Below are 27,587 nucleotides of genomic sequence, written 5' to 3'. Positions count from 1 at the left end.
GTTAAGAATTTGGCTGCCAATGCAGGGCACACAGGTTCCATCCCTGGTCCAGGAAGATCCCACATGCCATGGAGCAACTATGCCCATATGCCACAACTACCGAGTCTGTGCTCTAGAGCCCGTGGGCCGCAACTACTGAGGCCCATGCCCTAGAGCCTGTGCTCTGCAACAAGAGAAGGCACCACACTGAGAAGGCCTCGCACTGCCAACAAAGACCCAATACAGCCAAAAAATAATAAAGTTCTCTTTTAAAAAAAGAAAAGACAATGGGTTCAAGTCTCAAAAGAAAAAAGAAGATAAAAGAAAAGATATATAGTTACCTATGTCATTACCAATTCCAGTGTTCTTTTTAAAAAATTTTATTTACTTAGTTAGTTTATTTTTTATTTTTATTTGTTGCAGTGGGTCTTCATTGCTGCACATGGGCTTTCTCTAGTTGTGGCCAGTGGAGAATGCTCTTCATTGCAGTGGGCAGGTTTCTAACTGCAGTGGTTTCTCTTGTTGTGCAGCACAAACTCTAGGTGCACAGGCTTCAGTAGTTGTGGCATGCAGCCTCAGTAGTTGTGCCCTGCAAGCACTAGAGAGCAGGCTTAGTAGTTATGGCACATGGGCTTAGTTGCTCCACAGCATGTGACATCTTCCTGGACCATGGATCAAACTCGTGTCCTCTGCATTGGCAGGTAGATTCTTAAGGACTGTGCCACCAGGGAAATCCCAATTCCAGTGCTCTTATTCTTTTGTGTACATCCATATTTCAATGTGATTATTTTTCCTTCTGCTTAAAAATACTTCTTTGAGCATTTCTAAGAGTGGAAGTCTACTAGTGATTAATTCTTTCAGCTTTGGTATGTCTGAGATAGTCTTTATTTCGCTTTTGTTTTGAAAGATCTGGGTATAGAATTCTAGCTTGATAGAATTCAATTCACTGCTTTAACGATGTTATTTCACTGAGTTCTCATTTACATTGTTTCCAACAAGAAGTCTGCTGTCATTGTTATCTTTGTTCCTCTGTATGTAGTGTATAGATTTTTCCTCTGTCTACTTTTAAATTTGTTTGTTTCTTGCTGGTTTTGAGTAATTTGATTATTATTTGTACCTTGGTGTAGTTTTGTCCATGTTTCTTATGCTTAAAGTCCATTGATCTTCTTGACTTTGTGGGTTTATACTGTTTACCAATATGGAAAATTTTTGCCTATTATTTCTTCAAATTTTTGTATTTCTCCTCTCCTTCATGGACTCTAAGTACACATATATTAGACCACCTGAAATTGTTGCACAACTCACTGATGCTCTATTCATTTTTGTTGTTTTTTTTTTTCATTACTCTCTGTGTGTCATTTTGGATACTTCCTATTGCTATGCCTTAATGTTCACTAACCCTGTCTTCTGCAGTGTCTAATCTGTCATTAACCTCATGCAGTGTCTTTTGCATTTAGACATTGCTTTTAATCTCTAGAAGCTCAATTTCGGTCTGCTTTACATCTTCCATGTCTCTTTAGTCTGGGTTTTTTAACATATGAAGTAGTTATAGTAACTGTTTTTCATAGATAATAACTTTTTAAATGTTCTTTTCTGTGAAATGTAACATCTGTAGAGATTATGGGTTAGTTTTGATTGATTGCCTTTTCTCCTCAATATGGGTCATATTTTCCTGCTTCTTTGCATGCTTGGTAATTTTTCATATGATCCCAGATATTGTGAATTTTAGTTGATTGTGTGCTGTATATTTTTATATTCCTATAAAATGCTTGGACTTCCTTTGGGGCGAAATTAGGTTATTCAAAACAATTTTATTCTTTTAGGTCTAGCTTTTAAGATCTGTTGGGCAGGACTCCAAGTAGCCTTTAGTGTAGTGCTCATTATTTGCAGCTACTTAGGCAAGTCCTTTCTGAGTATCATGAAGTTTTCCAGTCTGACTTGTAGGAACAGATACTATTCCCAACCTGGTGTGATATCCAGTTATTCTTATTATTAATCCTTTCATGTGGTTCTTCTCCTGGCATCAAGGAATTCCTCACATGAATGCACTGACCAATACTTTGTTGAGTACTCAAGAGATCCCTCTGCATATCTCGAGAGTTCTTTGTCTGTGCACTTCTTTTGTCTCTAGTACTTTGCGTTGTGGACTCTAGTCACCTTTGTTTTCCCAGACTCTCAGCTCCATTTCCTTGGTCAGGGAGTCCATGACTCTTTGCCTGGGTTTCTTTCCCCTGTACCATGACTTGGAAACTCTCTTAAAGAAGGAAGCTAGGCTGGGACTTCCCTGGTGGCACAGTGGTTAAGAATCCACCTGCCAATGCAGGGGACACAGGTTTGAGCCCTGATCAGGGAAGATCCTACTTGCTGCAGAGCAACTGAAACTCGGCTCCACCACTACTGAAGCCTGTGCACCTAGAACCCATGTTCCACAACAAGAAAAGTCACCATAATGAGAAGCCCCGCACTGCAACAACGAGTAGCCCATCCTCGCCACAACTAGAGAATAGCCCGCGCAGCGACAAAGACCTAAACGCAGCCCCAAATAAAAAGTAAATAAAAATAAATAAAAGTAAAAGAAGTAAGCCAGGGCAGTCTTAGGGATCACTTTATTTCCCATCTCTTGGAGATCATGCAACTTTATTGCCTGAGGTCCAGGTTCTTGAAAACTTGTTTCCTATATTTTGTGCCATGTTTTCACACTTTCAGATGGGAGGTTAAACTGGTGCTTGTTACTTCATCTTGGCCAGAAGCCAATAACATTCTTTAAGTCTGTTTTGTTTTGATACAAGGTCCAATCAAAGATTAGGCATTGCAGGTCATGTCTCTGTTTCCATTAATCTAGATATTTCCCTACTATTTCTTCTTTTTGGTCTTTTATGACATTGGCATTTTTGAAGAGTCTAAGCCACTTGTCTTGTAAATTGCCCCACAATCTGGATTTATGTTTCCTCATTAGATCCAAAGGAAACATTTTGGGAAAGAATACTACATAGGCGATGTGTCCTTCCTATTTCAACACTTCAGGTGGCCCACTGCTAAGTTTGATCACTTGGTTCAGGTGGTATGTTCCATATCTCTCCATTGTAAAGTTATTTTTCCTCTTGGTAATTGATAAATAATATGTGGGGTGATACTTTGGGATCAGTGAAGATCCTGCTTTCAAACAACTTCACCCAGCTGGGCATCAGTGGTAATCCTTCTCTGAATCAATTATTACACTGGTAGTTGCAAAATGACACTTTCCTAATTCTGTCATTCCTTCTGCATTTATTAGCTGACATTCTTCTATAAAGAAGAGCTCCCCTTCTTTTCCTTTTGAGTGTCATTATGGACTCGTGCTCTTCTTTAAATTAATTGCCTTATACCTTATTGTAATGATAATGTTATTCTTTTGAATGTTCCAGTTGTCCAGATTTGGCCAATGTGATCTCTGTTATTGTTTAACCACACAATGATTTTTTATTCCTAGAATACTATCTAATATATTTACTACTCACAAATAGGAATTGAGAAAGGGACTCCAGAAGGTGGGGACTCATTCAGACTCTTCTTAGAAGTCTGCCTTCTTCCTGTGTACTCTCAACCCAAAGTGAGGCTTTCAGGATGGAAGGAGATACTTCTGAATTAAACTACAGATCTATGTCACCCAATTCTAATCCCTGTTCCCTTTTTTCTAGGCATACCATACCTACTGCCATCCTAATCCTTCTGTTGGGCACCTCTCTCCTCCTCTATATTTCTTTGCAATAGTCAAGAGCAGCAATTGGACAACCAGTCCCTCTCCAATTCTCCAGTCCATATGCCCCAAGAACTCCTTTTGGCACTGGTCTGTGGTGGCCTTGGCCTGCCTCTCCTACCTACTCAAGTAACTGCTTTACCACAAATTTAATTATGTGTGTTTCCATGTATAGGATCTTACCCAGCCGCATGGCCTGCTGCCTCTGCCAATTTAAAAATACAGCTGAAGTTGTCTGTAAGACAGTCAAGCTGCGTTGCGATGGTGAATGCCTGACAAATGCCACACCTTGTGGTGAGCCTCAATTGCCTGATAATAAATTTTCTATTTTTAATTTAATTTAATTTTTAAAATTTTATTTTTACTAAATGAGGATACATTTTAAAATTAATGATGTAATTACATTATTTTTATTCAGTAATTCAGAGTTCCAGCTCCCTAAGATTCTGAGAACTACTTCCTTGCTAAAAATCGTATTCTTGGTTACATTATTAAGCTAATAATAGCTCAGTTACAGTGTTAGTTTAAGAATGTAAGTGATTTGTGTACATACAGGAACAAGAAAAAGGAATGGAAGGGGGAAGGGAATTAACATTAATGGCCACATATCATAAACTGTGCTCTCTGCAAATGAGAACTTATGCATTTACAGTGCATCACAGTTTGTAAACTGATTTTATATACATTAGGTCTCGAGTACCCTTTGTCTTATACGCCAGGTGTTAATATATTTCTATTTGGTTTGTTTTTGCAGTTTCATGAAAGAGTATAAGTGATGCTGTTTTATGTCCTATGTGGAGCCTGAGAGTTTCTGGTTCCATAAGCAGAAGCAGCTACCTAGCTCTCCTAATGGATGGGAGAGCTGTCCAGCTTTGAATTTATGCTTAGACGGTCCAGCTCTCGACTAGCTCTGAATCTCAAGCTTTTCTATCCACAAAACACTCGGGTGCTTTCAGTTATTTTTCTATGTATTAGATTTATTGGCACTAACCTGATGACTTCCAAAATGTGCTTGCATGTCCAGATACCTTGAATACAGCTCTCTTTCAATGATCTAGAGCACATCATAAGTAATAACACTTTGCTACTTATGCAAAGATTATATCGCTGATTTTTCAAGACAGGTTTTTTTGGGGCGGCCACACTACACAGCTTGCAGGATGTTAGTTCCCCTACCAGGGATTGAACCCGGGCCACAGCAGTGAAAGTGCCAGGTCCTAACCATTAGACAACCAGGGAACTCCCCCAAACAACTTTTTTTTTTACCAATTATATTACTCCCTTCTCGCCCAAAGTGGGCAGAAAAGGCATTTTTAATCTCCTTTTACAGGTGAGGAACAACAAGAGCAGAGGTGTTAAGTGCTATGACCCCTGTTCCCAGATCTCCTGTCCCCAGTGTGGGGCTCTCTGCAAGCCCATGTTCCTCCTTTCTCATGACTCTCCGCTCCTTCTTTGATCCTCACCATCACCACCAAATATATTTTTAATCCTTTTGGATGAGAAGCCCAGCTACACAATGGTACACATTACCTTCACACAGTCAGAAGCTTTGGATGGTTCCCAAGTAAAGCTGGCAAGATTAGAAGTGAAATGAAATGAAAGCAAAGTAGGCATGTGACAGAAGTTGCTTTTTCCCTTCTGCATTTTAGGATCTCAAGTTTTACTGCATTGATTTGTTGACCATTCCACATTGGCATAGAATCTGGAAAATCTCTTAAGTTATATCTCAGGTCCCTGCCCAAATTTTAGCACAGAGGCAGGGTGGACATAGTGTGTTTTTCTATATAGAGCCTTCTGTTATGGGGGCTGGGACATACAGAAGCAGGGACTGAGCAAAGGCTTCAGTGCGTGGGTGGAAAAGGGCTTGTCATGATGAAGACCTGTTAGCAGTGGTTGTTGTCACAGTCATCTGTGAAAGCAGCAGGAACACAAGCACACTGAAGAGGTGGAGAGAGGAACCTCGCACTCCTCTGCATCTGAGGCAGGACAGGATGGGATATGTGAACGTAGAGAGTCACAGCAGATCTGCAGAGCGTCCAGCTGAGTAGGGGAATATTTGTCTTCCAGCCTTGGCTTTTCTTGAGTCCTGGGCAGTTGGCCTCTGTCCACCAGTGGAGTAATCCTAAATAGAGTTACTATATTTCATGCTACGGAATTTTCCCAGTAGATAGCCACTTCTTCAAAAGATACTTTTTTCACCTTTTGTGGTTGCCAATCATAGGCTTAAGTTTGGGTTTCCTTTTCTCCTAAGTGGCCCTCAGATGTTGACTGATTCCTAATCTACTGGATGGGATACATGTCTGTGAACTGACAAAAAGCTGTCCCAACCGTCTTCAGTTATCAAAACCAGTCTCTTCTTTTTTGACAGATGAAGAAGCATCTCTAGGGAATGCAGAAGGATCGTTCATGAAGGTGTTACAAGCCCGGAAGAAGAACACCAGCACCGAGCGGACTATTGACCCAGAGAGGGCATCCTCAGACCAAAGTGCTGTCAGCTTGCCAACCTTCGTGAATGAGCAGCTGGACTCTAATGCTGAAAGTGATGTTATCAGTGCACTAAATTACATACTGCCTTATTTCTCAGAGGGAAATCTACGAGATGTGAAATCAACATTATTACCAGTCATTCAGCTTCTTTTCTCAAATGTACAAGATGCAGATACGCTCCTGGGCCGTTTGGAAAACAATATAAGGAACCCTTCCATCAACCCTATACCCAAGAATTCACCTTATAAAAATAAATTGAGGAAACTCTATTTTCTGGAAAATTTACTAGATGCAGAAATTCAAGAACAAATTGATGAGGTTGAAAAGAAAGAAAAAACTGCCATGCTTATACATTCCAAACTTTTAGGTCCCAAATTTAAGCGCCAAATCTTTCAAAAGAAATTGGAAACTGCCGAACCACAGGAAAACAGCCTAGCAAAGACTGAGAGTGTAGGGGAAAGGCACCTGAGAGTGAACAGCGTCCTCAAGGGCCCAAGGGGCATAAAGAAAAGGCACTTCAAAGCAGTGGGAGATGAGAGCGTCAGGAGGAAACAGAATGCACAGCCGTTTGTGGAGAACACTGCCAGAGAAAGAAGTCTCATGAGGCCATCCCCAATAGAGCTGGAACAGCTTCACATGGTGCAGAGGCCCCAGGCGTTAGTGGGAAACTCCTTCAACGCAGAGCCTGCACTCATAAAGGAAGATAAGGCAGCAGTCTCTTCCTTTCTGAAACAGTATTCAAGGGGCAGGCTTTCTGGCTCCATCCCTCCAAACTCCCCATCTCAGGTTAAAAAGAAATCAAAAGACTTACCCTCCACTATTGTTGTTTTAGAAGATGCATATGCTAGAGTTATAAATCTGACAGCTTCTGAATTAATCTCACATTCCGGGAAAAAATACATCTTCCATAAAATTCGGTCTCGTCTGGTTCACAGAAGACCCAAAGCCGAATTGTGTGGAAAGTTCACAAAGAAAGGTTCTCCCAGCAGAATGATGCTTGTGAGGCGTCCTTTCTCTGCAGTGAGGAGCCTCATAAATTCCCCTCCAAGAGAGGCTTTTTCATCTTCAGGAGAACTGACTTCTCAAGAAAATCCTTTTCCAGAATTATTTTCTCTTTCAGACCCTTCTACAGAAAATCCTACTCCAGAAAGCAATACTGCACAAAATGTCTTTGAAGAAATTACAAACTCTATTCTGCCAGGAGGAACCGGCCCTGGAATCACTGCCCATAGGAGTGTCCCCACGGCACATTCTGCTGTTGCTGCAGACAACTTTATCCCAACTGTTCAACACACCAACGAAGCACAGTGGGAGGACCACAGCGTGGGCACTGAATTGTCCTCTAAGCCCCCAGGCTCCACTCTCCCAGCGCTCGCATCCCCAGGTGATCAGTTTGAAGCTCAGCTAAACCAGCAGCTATGGTCCCTCATCCCCAGCAATGACGTGAGAAGGCTCATTTCTCATGTTATCCGGACTTTGAAAATGGACTGCTCGGAGACCCACGTGCAGTTGGCCTGTGCCAAGCTCATCTCCAGAACAGGCCTCCTGATGAAGCTCCTCAGTGAGCAGCAAGAAGTAAAGGCATCGAAGGCAGAATGGGATACGGACCCGTGGAAAACCGAGAACTATATCAGTGAGAGCGCAGGAGCCCAGGGTGAACAGAAGGAGCAGGAGCCCAGTGAGGTGAGGATGAGCCCTGAAACACGGGAGCTGCACGTGTACTCAGTGTAGGACGTGCCATTAAAGTGCCCAAGCAGGAATCCCAGGGCCTCCTAGTCTGTATCTTATCTCAGCCATGAACCTGGCTTAGACAGTGATCTCCCACTTGGCTCATTTAGAGAATGTGCCACTACTCCTAGGGTAGATGACAAGAGGACATAACACACAGATAAATAAATTGTAGAAGAAAATGCTAATGAGAAGAGTAATACCATTAAATTTGGCTTGTTCTTCTAGAAGCTTCTGGCTTGAAAGGATTGAGTCATGGTAATTTAAGGATAGTTAGCTTTCATCTTTTCAATCTCCTTGTTTTAAAAAAATGTTATTTATTATTTTAGCTCACAAAAGCAGTTCCAGGATACGGCTATAACAAGAAACTCATCTTGGCAGTATGTGTAACTGGAGTAGTGATGACTTTCATTATCATTTTCTGTCTCATTGAGGTAAGGACAGTAATTAATTCAGATTCAGATTCCTGCATATCCTTTGCCCAGACTCACCAATTTTTTCATTTATTTATTTATTTATTTATCTATTTATTGGCTGTGTTAGGCATTCGTTGCTGCACACGGGCTTGCTCTAGTTGTGGCGAGTGTGGACTACACTTCATTGTGGTGCGCAGGCTGCTCATTGTGGTGGCTTCTCTTGTTACAGAGCACAGGCTCTAGGCATGTGGGCTTCAGCAGTTGTGGCACATGGGCTCAATAGTTGTGGGGCATGGGCTTAGTTGCTCCATGGCATGTGGTATCTTCCTGGGGTAGGCATCAAACCCATGTCTCCTGCATTGGCAGGTGGATTCTTAACCACTGCGCCACCTAGGAAGTCTCCAATTTTTAATATTTTGTCCATGTTCTTTATATCCTCTCTCTTTCCCTCTATATCTCTATGTGGGTATGTAGAAGCAGTAAATCGTTTTCCTAAACCATTTCAGAAAGTTACAAAAAAAAAAAAATTTCATATTCAGAACCCACAAACTGAAAATCAAAGCCGCCTTTCCACCTGCTTCTAACTTGATAGTTCTCTTCAGTCACTAGGATTGAGATACAATTTGTTGTTTTACTTAAAAGTATATTCCCAGGATTTTTTTTCTTGCAGGGTGTGGGGCATCTGCGTTGCATCTTCACTGCGGTGCACAGGCTTCTCGTTGCACAGGCTTCCGTTGTTGCAGAGCCCGGGCTCTAGGCGCACCGGCTCATTAGTTGTGTCGCACGTGCATAGTTGCTCCGCAGCATGTGGGATCTTCCTGGAGCAGGGAACGAGGGATTGAACCCGTGTCCCCTGCAGTATCAGGCAGGTTCTTCTTCACTGGGCCACCAGGGAAGCTCCCCCAGGATCTTTAAAGGAACTCCTCTCCTGGGAGATCTTTCTGGAATTGGATCCTAATAGCAAGCCATTAGACTCTTTTGACAAGTTGAGTTGATAAGAAGGCCAGAGTTGACATGATAGTAAAATTCCTTCAACTCAAAAAGCTATGTTGATTTGATGTCCTCCCCAGTCACTCTCATTCTACCATTGCTTTCTTTCCTTGTTGGCTGAAGTGATGAGAGATGTATAGTCTCCACCCTCAGGGAGCTATCAGTCCCCCTGGCAGGGCTGAAAGCACATGGTTAAAAGATAAAAGTGTGATCTTGTCAACTCCTTACATTTACTTAGCAGCTTTCCTCTCTGGTGTGTTAGGCTTGTGTAGCTGGGATCCATTACAGCAGTGCAAGGAACGTCCAGCAGCAGGCTCCCTAAAGTATGTCCTATTTACGGTAGCCTGTCCCTGGAGCCAGCCTGCTTACCTTCTGTTCAGTTACATAATGAGTTATTACTTTTCCCAACAGGCACTTGCTAACCGCATCAAAAGAGTGATTTTCATCAGCTGCAATTCTTGATTCTCCCCTACCAATCCAACCTGCTTTATTTGCCTTTTATACTGTCGTGGCTGCCCTCCATTCCAGCCTAAGCAGCCCCCCACTATGTGCTAGTCACACCATACCCATTCCTCCATTTGTCTGTGCCTCTGCCCATCGAAAATCCTTTATTTTGCTTTGCCTGTGGAAGTCCTATGAACCTCTCAAAAGCCAACTCAAGTTCGTCTTTCCTCGTACAGCCTTCCCTGAATACTCCAGCCCTCCTGACCCTAGTCCTGTGAGGTTTGTCACCACTTCTTAGGGGCCATAGCAGAGCAGTCCCTTCCCCTCAGAACTCACAGAGGTGGTAAACAGGTTTTTAAAAGGTGGCTCCCCCAGAGAGAAACACCAGGGTCAGCACAGCATGGACAGAGCAGAGGTGTGTGAGGACCAATGGCTCCCTAGCCTGGCAGACTTGAATAAAACCTGACATGATGTATGAACTGCTAGAGAGAATCGTGTCTGTCTGCAGGAGGGTTGGTCAGCAGTGAAAGCATAGAAAAGGTGAGGCGAGCCCAACACGGGCGGTGCCCATCCTCACATTGCCCGAGAGTAGAGATGGCACCTTAGGCAGCGTAACTGGAGGGTCCGGCCCAGTCGCCAGGCTGTGCCCGTTGAGGAGATGGACGGATCCAGCTACCTCAGGCCTTTCCAGTATACGCAGGATTCAGCTGATTCCTTTCATTCCAATCCTGTTCTTACCAAGTAGCCTTCCGATTGTGTGATTGTGCTTTAGTATGCCACAGAGGCCTTGTCTGTCTCTAGAGAAGGTAATTCTCTGATTGTGTAGACACACATGCCCTGCCTGTAGAACATGTACTTCTCATTATGAAGTGAGAATTCGGCATTCTGATTTTTGATCAGTCCTGTGATACTGATATGGGGAGACTGCCACACTAGGAAGAGGTGCGTTCTCTCTTGGTGAGAAGAGCATGATTCCTGAGCCCAGGAGGCTGGGGACTAGCATGGGGTCAGCTTGCTAGTCATTGGCCATGGCCCAGACTACCCTCTACATCTCCAGGTGGCATATGGACTTTTGCTTTTTTAGAATTTGTATAAAGTCCCCTTTTTATTCTTTTTTAGCTTCTGTGTAGTTTAACCTTGCATTTCTTTTGTTTTTTTTTTTGGCTTGTGGGATCTCAGTTCCCCAACTAAGGATTGAACCTGCACTCTCGGCAGTGAAAGCGAGGAGTCCTAACCATGATTTCCTCTCCCCACATACACAATAAACTGTTTGAGGACAGGGGCCATGCAGTGTTTTTCCTATGGAAGTTCAATGGAAGAGATTTGAGGCGTTATGTCAGTTCCACAGTGAGGAACAATGCAACCGAATATTTATTTGAAGTAGCACAGAGAGTCCAGCAATAGACCCATGTGTTGTGAAGACTTTTGAAATGTCATGTTTCAATATTCGAATGAGTGGAAGAAAATGAACAAATGGTAATAGAGTAGCTGCCTAATTCGCTGGGGGGTGAGGGGGGTGGGAAATAATAGCAGATCCCTATTTCTCACCTTAAATTAACATATTTCCATAAATGTGAGAGAAGACCACATAGAAGTATTAGAAGAATGCCACAATGTTCATGGCAGCACTATTTACAATAGCCCAGGACATGGAAGCAACATAAATGCCCTTCAACAAGATGAATGCATAAAGAAGATGTGGCACATATATACAATAGGATACTACTCAGCCATAAAAAGGAATGAAATTGAGTTATTTGTAGTGAGGTGGATGGACTTAGACTCTGTCATACAGAGTGAAGTAAGCCAGAAAGAGGAAAACAAATACCGTATGCTAACTCATATATATGGAATCTTAAAAATTGGTAGTGGTGAACCCAGTGGCAGGGCAGGAATAAAGATGCAGATGTAGGAAAAACAAAAGTATTAAAAGAGGGATTTCCCTGGTGCCGCAGTGGATAGGAATCCACCTGCCAATGCAGGGGACACGGGTTGGATCCCTGGGCCAGGAAGATTCCGCATGCCGCAGAGCAGGTAACCCCGTGCGCCACAACTACTGAGCCTGAGCTCTAGAGCCTGTGAGCCATAACTATTGAGCCCACACAACGCAACAACTGAAGCCTGAATGGTCTAAGGCCCGCATTCCGCAACTACTGAGCCCATGTGCTGCAGCTACTGAAGCTGACATGCCTAGAGCCTGTGCTCCACAAACAGAGAGAAGCCTCCACAATGAGAAGCCAGCGCAGAGTAGCAAAGAGTAGCCCCTGCTCGCTACAAGTAGAGAAAGCCCGCTCACATCAGTGAAGACCCAACGTAGCAAAAAAAAAAGTATTAGAAGAAAATAAACACAATATTTTTATAATATGGTGGGGAAAAGCCTTCGGAGCCTGATGGCAGGAGCAGAACCTTTGATAGATTGACCACCTTGTCTGTGACACCAACTTAGCACTGATTCATGTCAAGAGTAAGATGAAGAATTTTGCATATACTGTCTGATTTAATCCCCACAGTCCTGTGAGGATGGTGTTACTTTCCCTCTTTCATAGATGAAGGAGCTCAAGGTAAGGCCCCAGTGGCCAAACCAAGAGCAGAAGCCAGTTTCACCTGACTTGTACTCCCTACTCTGCTCTTCTGTCTCCTTAGAGACAAAAATACTGGAAGGATTTGAAACACTGAAATTCAATGAAAGCCAATATTTATTTACTATAAAGAGATTTTTTGGGTTTTGTTGGTTTGTTCATGGGGGGACTTGGGGCCACACTGCACAGATTGTGGGATCTTAGTTCCCTGACCAGGGATTGAACCCGGGCCACAACAGTGAAAGCGCTGAGTTCTAGTCACTGGACAGCCAGGGAACTCCTACGAGTTTCAAAAATCTACAAGAACAGGACACACAGTCCAGGGGAGACGGGGGCAAGGGCTGTGAAGAAGAGGAGGAGCTGTGTTCAGTCTGCCACCATAGCTGCCTGTCCTCTCCTCATGGCTCACGTGGCGCAGGTTTTGTCAGCCAGGCTCGTGACACCTCATGACATAAACATAATCTCTGTTATTTTCTTCAAGATCTTTTGTAGGGACTTCCTAGGTGGAGCAGTGGTAAAGAATCCGCCTGCCAATGCAGGGGACACGAGTTCGAGCCCTGCTCTGGGAAGATTCCACATGCCACAGAGCAACTAAGCCCGTGCGCCACAACTATGGAGCTGGTGCTCTAGAGCCTGTGAGCCACAACTACTGAGGCCATGTGCCACAACTATTGAAGCTCATGCGCCTAGGGCCCATGCTCCACAACAAGGGAGGCCACTACAATGAGAAGCCCACGCACCAAAATGAAGAGTAGCCCCCACTCTCAGCAACTAGAGAAAGCCCGTGTGCAGCAACAAAGACCCAATGCAGCCAATAAATAAATAAATAAATTTATTAAAAAAAAAAAAGATCTTTTGTAATCTGTCTAGCATTCATTGTATTTGATTTTTAGTGTGGTTGAGAGAGGGGATCTCTCTCCCTCTACAGGAAGATCCAGTTGTTTTCAAATCTTTCATTGAATGGTTCATTCCTTTTTCCCTGGTCTAAACTACTGTCTTTATCTGGACTCTATTCTGTTGATGCAGTTATCTTTTCCTGGATCAGTACCAATATCGCACTGCTTAACTCCAGTTGCTTTGTAACATATTTTGTATCCGGTGGGGAAAAGTCCTGCTCTTTGGTCTTCTCTCTCATCCGTATCATAACTGTGCTTGCGTATATTCTCTACCAAATGTCAGCTGGCCAGGTTTTGTTTTAAAATTATCTTGGATATAAATGGATTGCATTGAATTTGCAGGTTAATTGGAGGAGAACTGACCTCTTTATAACATTCTAGGAAGATGGTGTCTCATGCCATGTATGTATTTCTTCTTAATGTCCTTCAGAAAGGTTTGAATGTTTCATCACATAGGCCTTACACATTAAAACAGAAAAGTTTTAATGTTTTCATCACATAGGGCTTAACATAGGTTAAGTTTCTTCCTAGGCACTTTATGCATTTTTATTCACATAGTAAATGGGATCGTTCTTCTATTTTTTAGTTACTTATTTGTGTTATACGGGAAAGCTGTTGAGGCTTATATGTTGATCTCTTGATTTTGTATGCAGCCATCTTACTGAACTCTCATATTACTTCCCATAAAACTTCACTTCATTCTTTTGGTCTTTTCAGATCCATCATTTCATAGGCAAATCTGTTTGTCTCTTCCTTTCCAATACTTCAATTTTCTTATACTACTGATTAGGGCTCCTCCACAGTGATGAGTAAGAGCAGGAATGATAGGCGTCCTACTCTTGTTCTTGACTTTAAAACAAAGCTTGGGTTTCTGGTACATACTTTTCTTTTCTTTTCCTGCTTCTAAGAGTTTTTCTTAGGAATTATCTGTTGAACGTTATCTAAAACAGTCCATAAAATGTATTGGCATCTGCATGCAAGACAGTAAGGCACTGTGGGAGAGTCAAAGGATTATTAAACAGGATAGAATTCCTGTGCTTACAGAAGTTATCGTCTCACTGGGTTGATAGGATTTAAAATAAAAAGGAGTGAATGAGGCTGTGGAAATAGTTGTAATGGACAATCACGGTCATGTTTTCTTTCACAACAGATTCATGCTCACAGGGCAGCAGCAGCAGCAGCAGCAGCACAGGGAGAGGAAGAAACAGGGCAACTGCCCAAGGGCCACAAAAGGTGAGTGGGGCTGAACATCCTGCCTGTCCTCCACGCTAAGCCACATGCAAAGGTCCCCCGAGACCCTGGGGGCCAGACACCGAGAACGTCTGTGAGGCCAGCACGCAGGGGATGCTTTTCAAGCTCCCAGGTCTGTGGTGATTCTGCTCGTTGTGATTCTGGACTCGGGCGCCCATTTAGTCCTGAGAAGCCCAGAGGTAACACAGGTGAGAGAGGTGGGAAATGTAACACTAGCTGTGTGTGTTTTCCTCCAAGGGGCTTTTTCCCCTTTCTTCTGCAAAAGAGAAGCTCAAGGGAAGGGGAGAGTCAGGTAACTTTGAGGAGGGTAACGTACTGTGGCCGGAGAAGGCAGGGAGATGCAGAGTTCATATTTCCCTTTCTGTGTTCTAGGAGGGCTTTTACTGGAGAAGGCGGGCACTTTGGCTTAGGGATGTGTATAGACCTCTCAACGCCACACGCAAGAAAAACATGGCACAGAAGCTACACGACCAGGAGTCTTCTGATGAGGATGAGATTTTTCCATAAGGATGCGGAGTAGCTCATAGGGGACAAGTTAAAATTCTCATCTAAAATGGGGAAATAATGAAAAGTGTAATTGTTCCTTTTGAGAGTAAAAGCCTTGGCATTATTCTTCTTATCTCAGGGAAGGCAGCAAAACCCCAGCAGAGGATGTTCAGGCTACAGATTCGGCTGCTGGAGAGACGGGTGAGGAAAGTGAGGCAGCACACAAGACCGCGACAGTGTGAGCCCCGTCCTGCCTCAGGCCACCTGCACATTTCATTTTCCAGGATTGGCTTCTCAGCATCACTTGTCAAATGCTTCTTTTTCTCATTAAAAAAAAATACATTTATTTATTTATTGGCTGTGTTGGGTCTTCATTGCTGCACGCGGGCTTTCTCTAGTTGTATTGAGCAGGGGCTAGTCTTCATTTCAGTGCACGGGCTTCTCATTGCGGTGGCTTCTCTTGTTGTGGAGCATGGGCTCTAGGCGGGTGGGCTTCAGTAGTTGTGACACATGGGCTCAGTAGTTGTGGCTCATGGGCTCTAGAGCACAGGCTCAATAGTTGTGGCGCACGGGTTTAGCTGCTTCACGGCATGTGGGAAGCTCCATGACCAGGGCTTGAACGCGTTTCCCCTGCATTGGCAGGTGGATTCTTAACCACTGCTCCACCAGGGAAGTCCCTTCACTGAATTTTAGATTCTTTTCCTGTATAGGTCATTACAGAGTATTGAGTACAGTTCCCTGTGCATAAACTAGGTCCTTATTAGTTACCTATTTTTTTGTTTCTTTATCTTTACAATGGAAATTCCCTTGTAGGGCTATTTGAGAATCAAATGAGATGCCCATGAGTGAGTTGCACACATAAGCATGTCTGGTAGGCCCCAGAAACGGCTTCTGAACATCAAGCACATCAGGTAGAATTTTCACGTGTCAAATGGAAGGATTAGATATAACGTGCTGGGAAGGAGCAGCCCCTCCCCAGAGATGGCTGGGCTGTGGCGTGACTGAGGCTCAGTCACCTGTCTCAGCCCATTGACCAAGGGCCCCAGGCACTGCTTTGAAATTCATCCCTGTTTTTGTGCTAAGGCAATGCCTCCCACAGGCTTCTCCTGACCATTGATTGAGTGCAATGGAAATATTGCACTCAGGGGGGCCTGTTCCTAGGGGATAGGGGTTGGCTGACTTTGACCAGAGGATTCCTGGAAGGCCTTGCTAGACCTTCCTTAGATTGCATGGCAGTATAGGATGCTTCCACCCAACCTTTTCTTCCTCTCTCCTTCACTTGGTGTCGGATTTGCATTGCAGCCTGACAGCCTTTCGGGTTTCCTCCCTATTTCTCTTACACAGGCATTTCTCCTAACAGTGTCTATGCATGTTTCATCCTGCTTCAGCGTCTGCTTTCTTGGAGGGCCTGGACTAACACATTCAGAGTGACAATGACAAGAAATGGGTATTATATTCCTCTTGCCAATTAGTAAACTGTATATGGCTTATCCTAATAATTCTATCAACATGTATAACCTATCATCTTTCCTTTGGAAAATTCTCAGGGCCTTTTCCAAAGATTAACTTCACCTTTTACTGTAGATTGTGGCTGCCTCAAAGTAAGAGAAATGAAATATATTAGTGGAAAACACATATCAGAAAATATTCTGGGATATAAGAACATTAAATAGGAGGTCAAATGATAGAATTATCATACAATTAAGGCATGAAGAAAAATACAATTACTATAAAAAGTAGGATCCTAGGCTTATACTAACTTCTCACTCACCTGTAACAGATTTCACTCCATCCATCACCTTATTCAGATCAACTTTTCCATTAGCTCTGAGGAAAAGGGCCAGTTCAGACGTGTAATCAATGTCAAGAGCTCAAACATACAAAGGATGTATATTGATGGGAAATTCCAGGGAAATTCCATTGATGTCATAATTTTACCCAGACTTATATTAAACCTCTGGATTTCAAGGATTTAGCTGATCTCTATATTTTAAAAAAGATGTATATTAGAGTTTGCACAGGGGAAAAAGTACTTTTTCCAGTGTTTTTCGATCATTGGTGTTGGTCAGCTGTCTGGTAACACTTACTTCAGGTACTGCTGTCAGCTATTTGTGCCCTAGCTCGAACAGGAGCCACTGGTTCAAACTAGGTTGTTAAATGAATGCATCCTGGAGCATGTAGTGCCTGAGAGAGTTAAAATATCAGAACTCAACTAAGGGAAAGGGGGATAGAAAGAGTCTTCTACACCGAAGAGAGGCTGAGAAATGTGAAGAAAAAAATCTAGGTACAATGTATGTAGAACTAGAGGCAGTTTAGCACCGAAGAAGAATGAAGTACAGATTAGGGAGAGGAGTTCAAGAGAGGCAGGCTGAGCTCAGATCATTGAGGAATTTGCAAGCTACTGTAGGAAGCTTAGATTTATCTAAATACTAGGTTATGTGAAGTCTTTGAGGGGTTATAAGTTCAGGAATGATATGGACCAATTTGTATTTTATTTCATTTTTCTTTAACTTGAATTTATAACTACTTTACTATGAATTGCATTTATATTAGAATAGATAAGTGATGTCATCAAAATGGTGACCAAGATAGGTCAGCCCCAACTTCCGTTCCCCTCACAAGACCCACTTGCAAGTATACACAGACAAGACACCTTTGTGAAAATCCCAGAATACGGTGGTGAGGCTGAAGCACCTCGCTGGACCACAGACACCAAGAAGGACTGCATTAGAAGGGTAAGAGTATCAGCTGCATTCTGACCACACTGCTCCTCTTCCAGACCAGCACAGTACTGCACCGAGAGGGCCTCCAGGCTTATGGTTTCTCCAGGGGGAGAAAGAGTGCCCGAGGTAGAAATCTAGCTCCCCCATAGTTGTGGGTTGCTTCCTGGGAGGCCCACTTGGGTCTTGTCTCATGGGTATCGTGGGGAGAATCCGTGGTGCTTGACCACTGGAGATCAGCTCAAGATGGGGAAGGGGAGCAGGGCTTACAGCAACCAGAACTCAGATTTTGGCAGACTGTGTTTCTCCTAGCAGCGGTGCCTGAGGCGATATCCCAGCCAGAGGCTTTGAGCATCTGCAGAGCAGGCTGCTTGCACCGTCTGGCCAGGGAACTCAGTGTAAAATCCTGGCAAGCTGGGCTGGCCTTGGAGCCTGTTCTGCCATTCTGCCCAGGCGGGGGAGCTAATTAGAAGCCTACCTACTGCTGAATATAGCCCCCGGCTTGGCCCAACCAAGATGCCTAATCAGAGCACACAGGAAGCTGTGTACCATCCTAAACTCCCACGTAAAGCAGCTCTTGAGCAGAGAACCCAGCCAGCGCCTCTACCCATTTTCAGAGCCCGGTTAGTAGCCCCATGTAGCCAGGGAGCTCAGGGCAAATTCTGCCTTTTATTGTTCCCCAGCCAATAAGCCATGCTGACCTTGGAGTCTCTTCTGCAACCCCATCCAGGCAGGGGAGCAAATTAATGGCCCCTGCCTACTGCTGAGTACATCCCTCAGTCCTGCCCAATCAAAAAGCCGACTGAGAGTTCCTGGGAAACTGTGTAGACCACCCTGCAGCCCCACTTGTAGAAGCACCCAAGCAGAGAGCCCAACAGTGGCTCTGCCATCTGCAGAGCTGAGCTGGTGGCACTGTCTGCCCAGGGAGACTGATGGACAGCCTTGCCTCATTTGAGTACCCCAATGAGTTGTACCAGTGATGGAGTCTGTCCTACAGCCCCACCCAGGCTGGGAAGCAAATTCAAAGCCCTGACTAGGGATGTATATAGCTTCTGGACACATCTGACCAAGAAGCATAACCAGAACACCTGGGAAATTGCACAGCCCATCTAATAGACTGGTTTAAAATGATGCCTGAGTGTAGCCAAAAAAAAAAATTGACAACCTAAGAGAAATGGATAAGTTCCTAGAAGCATACAACCTACCAAGACAGAATCATAAAAAAATAGAAAAATCTGAACAGATGAAAACAAGTAAGGATATTGAGTCAGTAATTAAAATCCTCGCAAGAAAAGCCCTGGACCAGTGGTTTCCCTGGTGAATCTTACCAAACACTTAAAAAAGAATTAACACCAATCCTTCTCAAAATCTTCTAAAAAAATGGAGAATTGAACACTTCAAAGCTCATTTTATGTGGTTAACATTACCCCGATACCAAAGCTAGATAAGGACACCGCAAGAAGAGAAAACGATAAGCCAATATACTTGATGAACACAGATGCAAAAAATTTCAACCAAATTCTAGCAAACCAAATTCAACATTAAAAGAATTATACACCATGATCAAGCGGGATTCAGCCCTCATATGCAACGACGGTTCAACATACGCAAATCAATAAATGTGGTACACCACAGTAACAGAATGAAAGATACAAATCATACAATCATCTCAATGGATGCAGAAAAAGTATTTCACAAAACTCAGCACCCATTCACGATAAAAACTATCAATAAACTGGGTAGAGAAGGAATGTACCTCAATATAATAAAGGTTATATATATGACAAGCGCACAGTTAATATCATACTCAATGGTGAAAGACTGAAACCTTTTCCTCTAAGAGCAGGAATAAGACAAGGGTGCCCACTCTTATCAGTTCTATTCAATATAGTACTGAAAGTCTTAGAGCAATTAGGCAAGAAAAAGAAAAGGCATCAGAATCAGAAAGGAAGATGTAAAATTGTCTCTATTTGCATATTTTATATATAGAAAATCCTGAAGACTCCACTAAAAAAAAAAGTTAGATTTTATTAACAAATTCAGTAAAGATGCAGGAATACAAAATCAACATACAAAAAGCAGCAGTGTCTCCAGACACAGAGAACAAACGTACGGCTACCAAGGGCGAAGGGGGTGTGTGTGTAGGATAAATTGGGAGATTGGGATTGACATATGCACACTATTGATACTATGTCTACAATATATAACTAGTGAGAACATACTGTATACCACAGGGAACTCTACTTAATGCTCTTTGGTGACCTAAATGGGAAGAAAATCCAAACAAGAGGAGATATATGTATATGTATAGCTGATTCACTTCACTGTACAGCAGAAACTAACATAACATTGTAAGGCAACTATACTCCAATAAAAATTAATAAAAAAAAGCAGTAGTGTTTTTATACACTAACAATGAATTATTGGAAAAAGAAATAAAACAATCCCATTGATAACAGTATCACAAACAGTAAAATACTTAGGAATAAATTTGCAAGAGACAGAAATAAATGAAGAGATTGCCTGCCTTCACTGACTGGAAGAATTAATGATGTTAAAATTTCCATACTACCCAAAGCCATCTAGAGATTCAATGTAATCTCTACCAAAGTTCCAATGGCATTTTACCAAATAGAAAACACAATTCTAAAATTCATTAGGAACCACGAAAGATCCTTAATAGCCAAAGCATCCTTAGAAAGAAGAACAAAGCTGGAGGCATCACACGTCCTGATTTCAAACTATATTACAAAGCTATAGTAATCAAACAGTATGGTACTGGCATAGAAACACACACACTTAGGCCAATCAAAGAGCCCAGATATAAATCCATGCATATATGGACAACTAATATTTGACAAGGGAACCAAGAGTACTCAATGGAGAGAAGACAGTCCCTTTATTAAATGGTGCTGGGAAAACTGGATATTCACGAGGAAAAGAACAAAACTAGACGTCGTCTTATACCACTCATAAAAATTAGCTCAAAATGGAATACAGACATAAATGTAAGACCTGAAACCATAAAACTCCCAAGGAAAACATAGAGAAAAAGCTCTCTGACATTGGTCTTGGCAATAATTTTTCAGATATGACACAAAGCATGAGAAACAACATAAAAAATAAGCAAGTGGGACTATATCAAACTAAAGAGCTTCTGTACCACAAAAGAAGCAATCAACAAAATGAAAAGGCAACCTACAAAATGGAAGAAAATATTTACAAACCATATATATGATAAAAGCTTAATAACCAAAATATATAAGAAACACATAAGCCTCAAGAGCAAAGAAACCAAATAATACAAATTAAAAATGGGTGAAGGGACCAAACAGACATTTTTTCCAAAGAAGATATTCAGAAGGCTAACAGGTACATGAAAAGGTGTTCAAGATCACTGATCATCAGGGAAATGCATATCAAAACCATAATGAAGTGTCACCTCACACCTGTTAGAGTGGCTATCATCAAAAGGAGATAATAAATAGTGATGAGGATGTGAAGAAAAGGGAACATTTGTACATCATTGGTGAAAGTGTAAATTGGTGCAGCCACTATGGAAAAGAATATGGATGTTCCTCCAAAAAATGAAAAATAGAGCTATATGATTCAGCAATTACACTTCTGGGTATATATCTGAAGGAAACAAAATCACTATCTTAAAGAGATATCTGTATCCCCATGTTCTCTGTAGCATAATTTACAATAGCAAAGGTATGGAAACAATTGAAGCATCCATTGAGAAATGAATGGATAAAGAAAAAGTAATGGACTATTATTCAGCCATAAAAAAGAAAAAAATTTTCCATTTGCAACAACTTGGATGGACTTTGAGGGCATCATGTTAAGTGAAGTAGGTCAGACATAGAAAGGTAAATACTTATGATCTCACTTACATGTGAAGTCTAAAAAAACATTTCATAGGAACAGAGAATAGATTGGTGGTTACCTGAGGTAGGGGTTGGGGAAATGGCTGAAGGTGGTCAAAAGGTACAAACTTCAAGTTATATGATAAACAATTTCTGGGGACACAATGTACAGCATGATGATTATACTTAACAGTACTGTGTCGTATACTTGAAAGTTCATAAGTAAGTAGATCTTAAGAGTTGCTATCATAACAAAGAAAAATTTGTAACCGTGTGAAGTGATGTATGTTAACTAAGCTTGTTGTGGCAATCATTTTGTAATATATATGTACATAAAATCATTTCACAAACTTATGGAATATTATATGTCAACTATATCTCAATAGAACTGGAAATAAGAAATACAGATAAAAATCAATACACAGATACAAAACACACAGAACATCTACATTCCATCCTTCCCCAATCTCTTACCCTTGGGTTCTACTTCTCAACAGTAATTACTTTTTGCTCTTTTGTTTTTAGTTTTGGCTTGCTCCATAATTCTAAATGATATGCTTGTTCCTATATTTCTTGAATAATCAATGTGATAGAATGTCTATTAGTTGTTATAAAAGATAAACATTGTTTTTCATTTCCAATACTATGTAATCCCCTTTTCATATTTTGGGGGACTATTTTAATTTAAAATTTTATACATTGCTTTTCGGGTTTCCTAGGTGGCAGAGTGGTTGAGAATCTGCCTGCCAATGCAGGGGACATGGGTTCGATCCCTGCTCCAGGAATATCCCACATGCCGTGGAGCAACTAAGCCCATGCGCCACAACTACTGAGCCTGTGCTTTAGAGCCCAGGAGCCACAACTACTGAGCCCATGTGCTGCAACTACTGAAGCCCATGTGCCTAGAGCCCGTGCTCTGCAACAAGAGAAGCCATGGCAATGAGGAGCTCACGCACCACAATGAAGAGTAGCCCCCACTCACCGCAACTAAAAAGAAAGCCCGTGCACAGCCGAAAAGACCCAACACGGCCAATAAAATAAATAAATAAATAAATTTATTTTAAAAATTTTTATACATTGCTTTTATAGCTCTACAATATACTTATTCCTTTAATTCTTTGGTCCATTACATTTATTTTTTAGGATTTACTATTTCTTTTTCTTTTTCTTGGTATTCTGAAATTCTACAACAGTATAGCTTTGTCTAAGTCTTTATTCATTTCTGCTGGTCACAAAATAGGTTATTCTATCTGGATACTCCTGTTCTTCATTTTTTCAGAAACATTGTTCCATTTATTTTTGTTTGATAATTTGCTCTGCCTTTTCCATAGCTGGAAATTTTAGTATGTGGAAATTTTCTCCATCTAATACTAGACTACCTTCATTTAATACTTTATTTTTATTGCTTCATTCCTTTAAAAATAAATTCTACTTTCTAAGAGAAAGACAAATATCATATGATATCACTTATATGTGGAATCTAAACTATGACACAAATGAATTTATCTACGAAAAAGAAACAGACTTACAGACATAGAAAACAGACTTGTGGTTGTCAAGGGGGAGTAGGGGAGGGGAGGGATGGACTGGGAATTTGGGATTAGCAGATGCATACTATTATGTATAGAATGGATAAGCAACAAGGTCCTACTGTAAAGCACAGGGAACTATATTTAGTATCCTGTGATAAGTCATAACAGAAAAGAATATGAAAAGAATGCATATGTATGTATAACTGAATCACTTTGCTATACAGCAGAAATGAACACATTGTAAATCAACTATATTTCAATATTTTTCAAAAAATTCTACTTTCTTGAAGATTTGCTCAACTTGCTCTCTCATGCCTTACACTGAATATTTTTTATTAATATTCTTGATTTCCAAGCTATTTTTTTAAATCGACCTTTCTACCTTAACTGATGGGTATCCAAAGGTATAAATTTAAGATCTCTGTTGAGTCTTTTAAAATTAATTAATTAATTAATTGGCTGCATTGGGTCTTCGTTGCTGTGCATAGGCTTTCTCTAGTTGTGGCGAGGGGGGCTACTCTTCCTTGTGGTGTGTGGGCTTCTCATTGTGGTGGCTTCTCTTGTGGAGCACGGGCTCCAGGCACACGGGCTTCAGTACTTGTGGCATACGGGTGTAGTAGCTGTGGCTCACGGGCTCTAGTGCACAGGCTCAGTTGTGACGCACAGGGTTAGTTGCTCCATGGCATGTGGGAATCTTCCTGGCCCAGGGATCGAACTCATGTCCCCTGCATTGGCAGGCAGATTCTTAACCATTGTGCCCCCAGGGAAGTCCTCTCTGTTGAGTTTTGATACCAATAATATGACAGTTTTCTCTAAAATACTGGAAAATTCACTCTTTTCCTCCTCACTTGAAGTGTTTAAATAGCACTGGGCTTGTATTTACCAATAGATTTCCAAATACTGACACCGAGCCTTAACAATAACCTAAATGTTTTTTGTTTTTTTTTTAAATTTTTTTGGGGATACACCAAGTTCAATCATCTGTTTTTATACACATATCCCCGTATTCCCTCCCTTCCTTGACTCCTAAATGTTTTTTGAAAGAGATGAAAGTTGACCCATAAGGAGGATAACTTTTGAAGCAGTATTGGCTTTGGAAGACCCTTACCACAAGGAAGGGGTTAGGGTGAATAAGACTCAATGTGGGGCAAGCTGTGGGTCAGGGAAACATGACCTGTTTCTGTCATTTTTTCCCCATCATTTCATGACTATCTTTGATTCAGAAATTTGGATGAAGAGGCACTCAAAGGGAAGACAGAAAGTATGGAAAATAAGGAAAGGTGAGGAGATTTTGTTTTCCTTGCAGAATGTAATAGCTGGGAATGCAATAGTTCAATCAGCTGGGTCTCCCCTGAGTCACTCTGTAGTGCTTCAATTTTAGTCTGGTACATCAACTTTTCATAGTATCTCATGGTAAATTAAACAAAGAGAGTTTGTGTCTCCTTGATATAAGACACAGAGCAATAATCTTCATGGAACTTACCAGCTTCCACAACTCTGTAAACTTTGTTCCCTATACTGAACCCTTGATCCTGTATTACTCTGCTTTCTTGGTCAAATCCTAATCAAAAGGCACCTTTCTTGGTGCCTTTTTCCACACCACATATTAAACTTTTACTTCAGCAAATACATCTATTTTTTCCTTTTCCTGCTTCTGGGTAACCTGTCTTGTTTAATAAAGTCTTCCTCAACCCAATATTTTAAAATATTTCCCTAATTTTTCCAATATTTTTATTTATTTATATTTTACATTTAGACTTTCAATTCATACAAAGTGGTTTTTTTTCTGCTTATATTATTTTTTAAGATATCTAGTATGATTTAAAAATCTTTCTTTAATATATACCAAGTTATCCATATACTGGATCTATTTTAAAACTATTTTATCGAGTCTACTTGTTTATCACTTGCCAATGAAATTTTTGGTTATAGTAGTTTTATAGTAACTGCTAATATATGGTAAGGCAAATCTCATTGTAGTTTTCTTTTTCATGGTTTCTTGGATATAGTTGGGCACTTATTCTTCCATTTATTCTTTAAAATCATTTTACAAGTTTTTTAACAAAACCCTATTGGATCATATGGTAGTTCTATTTTTTAGTTTTCTGAGGAACCTCCATATTGTTTTCCATAGTGGCTATACCAATTTACATTCCCACCAGCAGTGTACTAGGGCTCTCTTGTCTCCATACCCTCGCCAATACTTATTTGTTGTCTTTTTGATGATAGCCATTCTGATAGGTGTGAGGTGATATCTCACTGTGGTCTTGATTTGCATTTCACTGACGCTTAGCAAGGCTGAGCAGCTTTTCATGTGCCTTTTGGCCATCCGCATGTCTTCTTTGGAAAAATTTCTATTCAGGTCTTTTACCCATTTTTAATTGAGTTTTTTTATATTGAGTTGTATGCACTCTTTACATATTTTGGATATTAACCCCTTATCGGACATATCATTTGCAAATACCTTCTCTCATTCAGTAGACTGCCTTTTCATTTTGTTAATGTTTTCCTTTGCTGTGTAAAAGCTTTTAACTTTGATTAGGTCCCATTTGATTATTTTTGCTTTTGTTTCCCTTGCCTGAGGAAACTGATCCAAAAAATATTGCTAAGACTTAGGTCAAAGAGTGTACTACCTATGTTTTCTTCCAGGACTTTAACGGTTTTTCAGTCTTACATTTAGGTCTTAATTCATTTTGAGTTTATTTTTGTATATGGTATGAGAAAATGTTCTAATTTAATCCTTTAACATGTACCTATCCAGTTTTCCCAACACCATTTATTGGAGAGGCTGTCTTTCCCCCATTGTATATTTTTGCCCCCTTTGTTGGAGATTAATTAACAATATGTGTATGGGTTTATTTCTGGCTCCCTATTCTGTTCTATTGATTTATATGTCTGTTTTTGTGGCAGTACCATACTGTTTTGATTACTCTAGCTTTGTAGAATAGTCTGAAGTCAGGGAGTGTGGTAGCTCCAGCTCTGTTCTTTTTCCTTAAGATTGCTTTGGCTATTTGGGGTCTTTTGTGGTTCCATAAGAATTTTAGGATTATTTGCTCTAGTTCTGTGAAAAATGTCATGGGTATTTTGATAAAGATTGCATTAAATTTGTAGATTACTTTGAGTAGTATGGACATTTTAACAACATTAGCTATTATGAGATCCAGCAATTCCACTCCTAGGTATATATCTAAAGAAAACAAAAACACTAATTAGAAAAGATATATGCACCTCAATGTTCATAGCAGGATTATTTGCAATAGCCAAATATGGAAGCAATCTAAGTGTCCATCAACAGATGAATGGATAAAGAAGATGTGGTGTGCAGTGATAAGTCATTTTGATATCATGCACCTTAATATGATGCTATAAGAAGAACACTTCATCTTTGTGGTATTATTTCCTCAAACTGATATTCCCTGGTCTAATTATGAGAAAACATCAACTTCAAAATGAGGGATTTTTCTACAACATATATGACCAGTACTCTTCAGAAGTGTCAAAGTCATAAAAAACAAAGATTAAGAAATTGTAGATTGAAGGAGATGCAGACACAATGACTAAACGCAATGTGGGATCCTGGGCAGATGAAAGACACTAATGGAAAAGCTGGGGATCCCTGAATAAAAGTCAGTAGTTTTAAAAAACAGAACATATGGTGTGTATGTATATATACATATATACACACACATATCACAAATACAAAGGAATATTGCTCAGCCATTAAAAACAAGAATGAAATTTTTCTACTTGCAGCAATACGGATGGACTGGGACAGTACTATGCTTAGTGAAGTAAGTCACAGAGAGAAAGACAAATACTGTATGTTTTTACTTATATGCAGAATCTAAAAAATTAAACAAATAAATACAACAAAAGAGAAACAGATGCACAGATACAGAGAACAAACCAGTTGTTACCAGTGGGGAGGGGTGGAGGGAGGGACAAGAGAGGGGAAGGGGATTAAGAGATACATACTACTAGGTATAAAATCAATAAGATACAAGGATGTAATGCACAGCACAGGGATTATAGCCACTATTTTATAATAAATTTAAATAGAGTATAATCTATAAAAATGTTGAATCACTAGGTTGTACACCTGAAATGAATATACTGTTGTGAATCAACTATTCTTTGATTTAAAAATCCCATTGGGATTCTGAAAATTTTATAGTTTATATAAAATATATACGTATATATATATATAAAAATACACATACACACAAACTATATATGTGTATATACTCATATTATTTTAGGATAATTGATATCTTTATTTCAGTAAATCTAGAGAAATTTTTCCATCTGAGAGGAAAGAGTTAAAGCAAGTGGTCTATAATCCATTAACTCCCTTCACTGAGGAGTTGCCCTCAGTGAAAAGAAAAGAAGGAAGGTGACCCAGTTTAATATCCTTGTCAATTGGTCCTCCAGGTAAATAGACTAATGATATATGCTACGAGGAAGAGTCTTTATG

General features: G+C 40.8%; 1 pseudogene; it reads left to right on the top strand.

Moving 5' to 3' along the window:
* The window catches only part of LOC130839629 (leucine-rich repeat-containing protein 37B-like), a 50,085-nt pseudogene extending 34,661 nt beyond the window's left edge, over positions 1-15,424 (top strand).
* The last annotated feature ends 12,163 nt before the right edge of the window (positions 15,425-27,587 follow it).

Source organism: Hippopotamus amphibius, chromosome 17 (assembly GCF_030028045.1).
Source record: "Hippopotamus amphibius kiboko isolate mHipAmp2 chromosome 17, mHipAmp2.hap2, whole genome shotgun sequence".
Lineage (NCBI taxonomy): Eukaryota > Metazoa > Chordata > Mammalia > Artiodactyla > Hippopotamidae > Hippopotamus > Hippopotamus amphibius.
The sequence above is the reverse complement of the archived record's forward strand: the minus strand, read 5'-3'. Positions and strand labels throughout refer to the sequence as shown.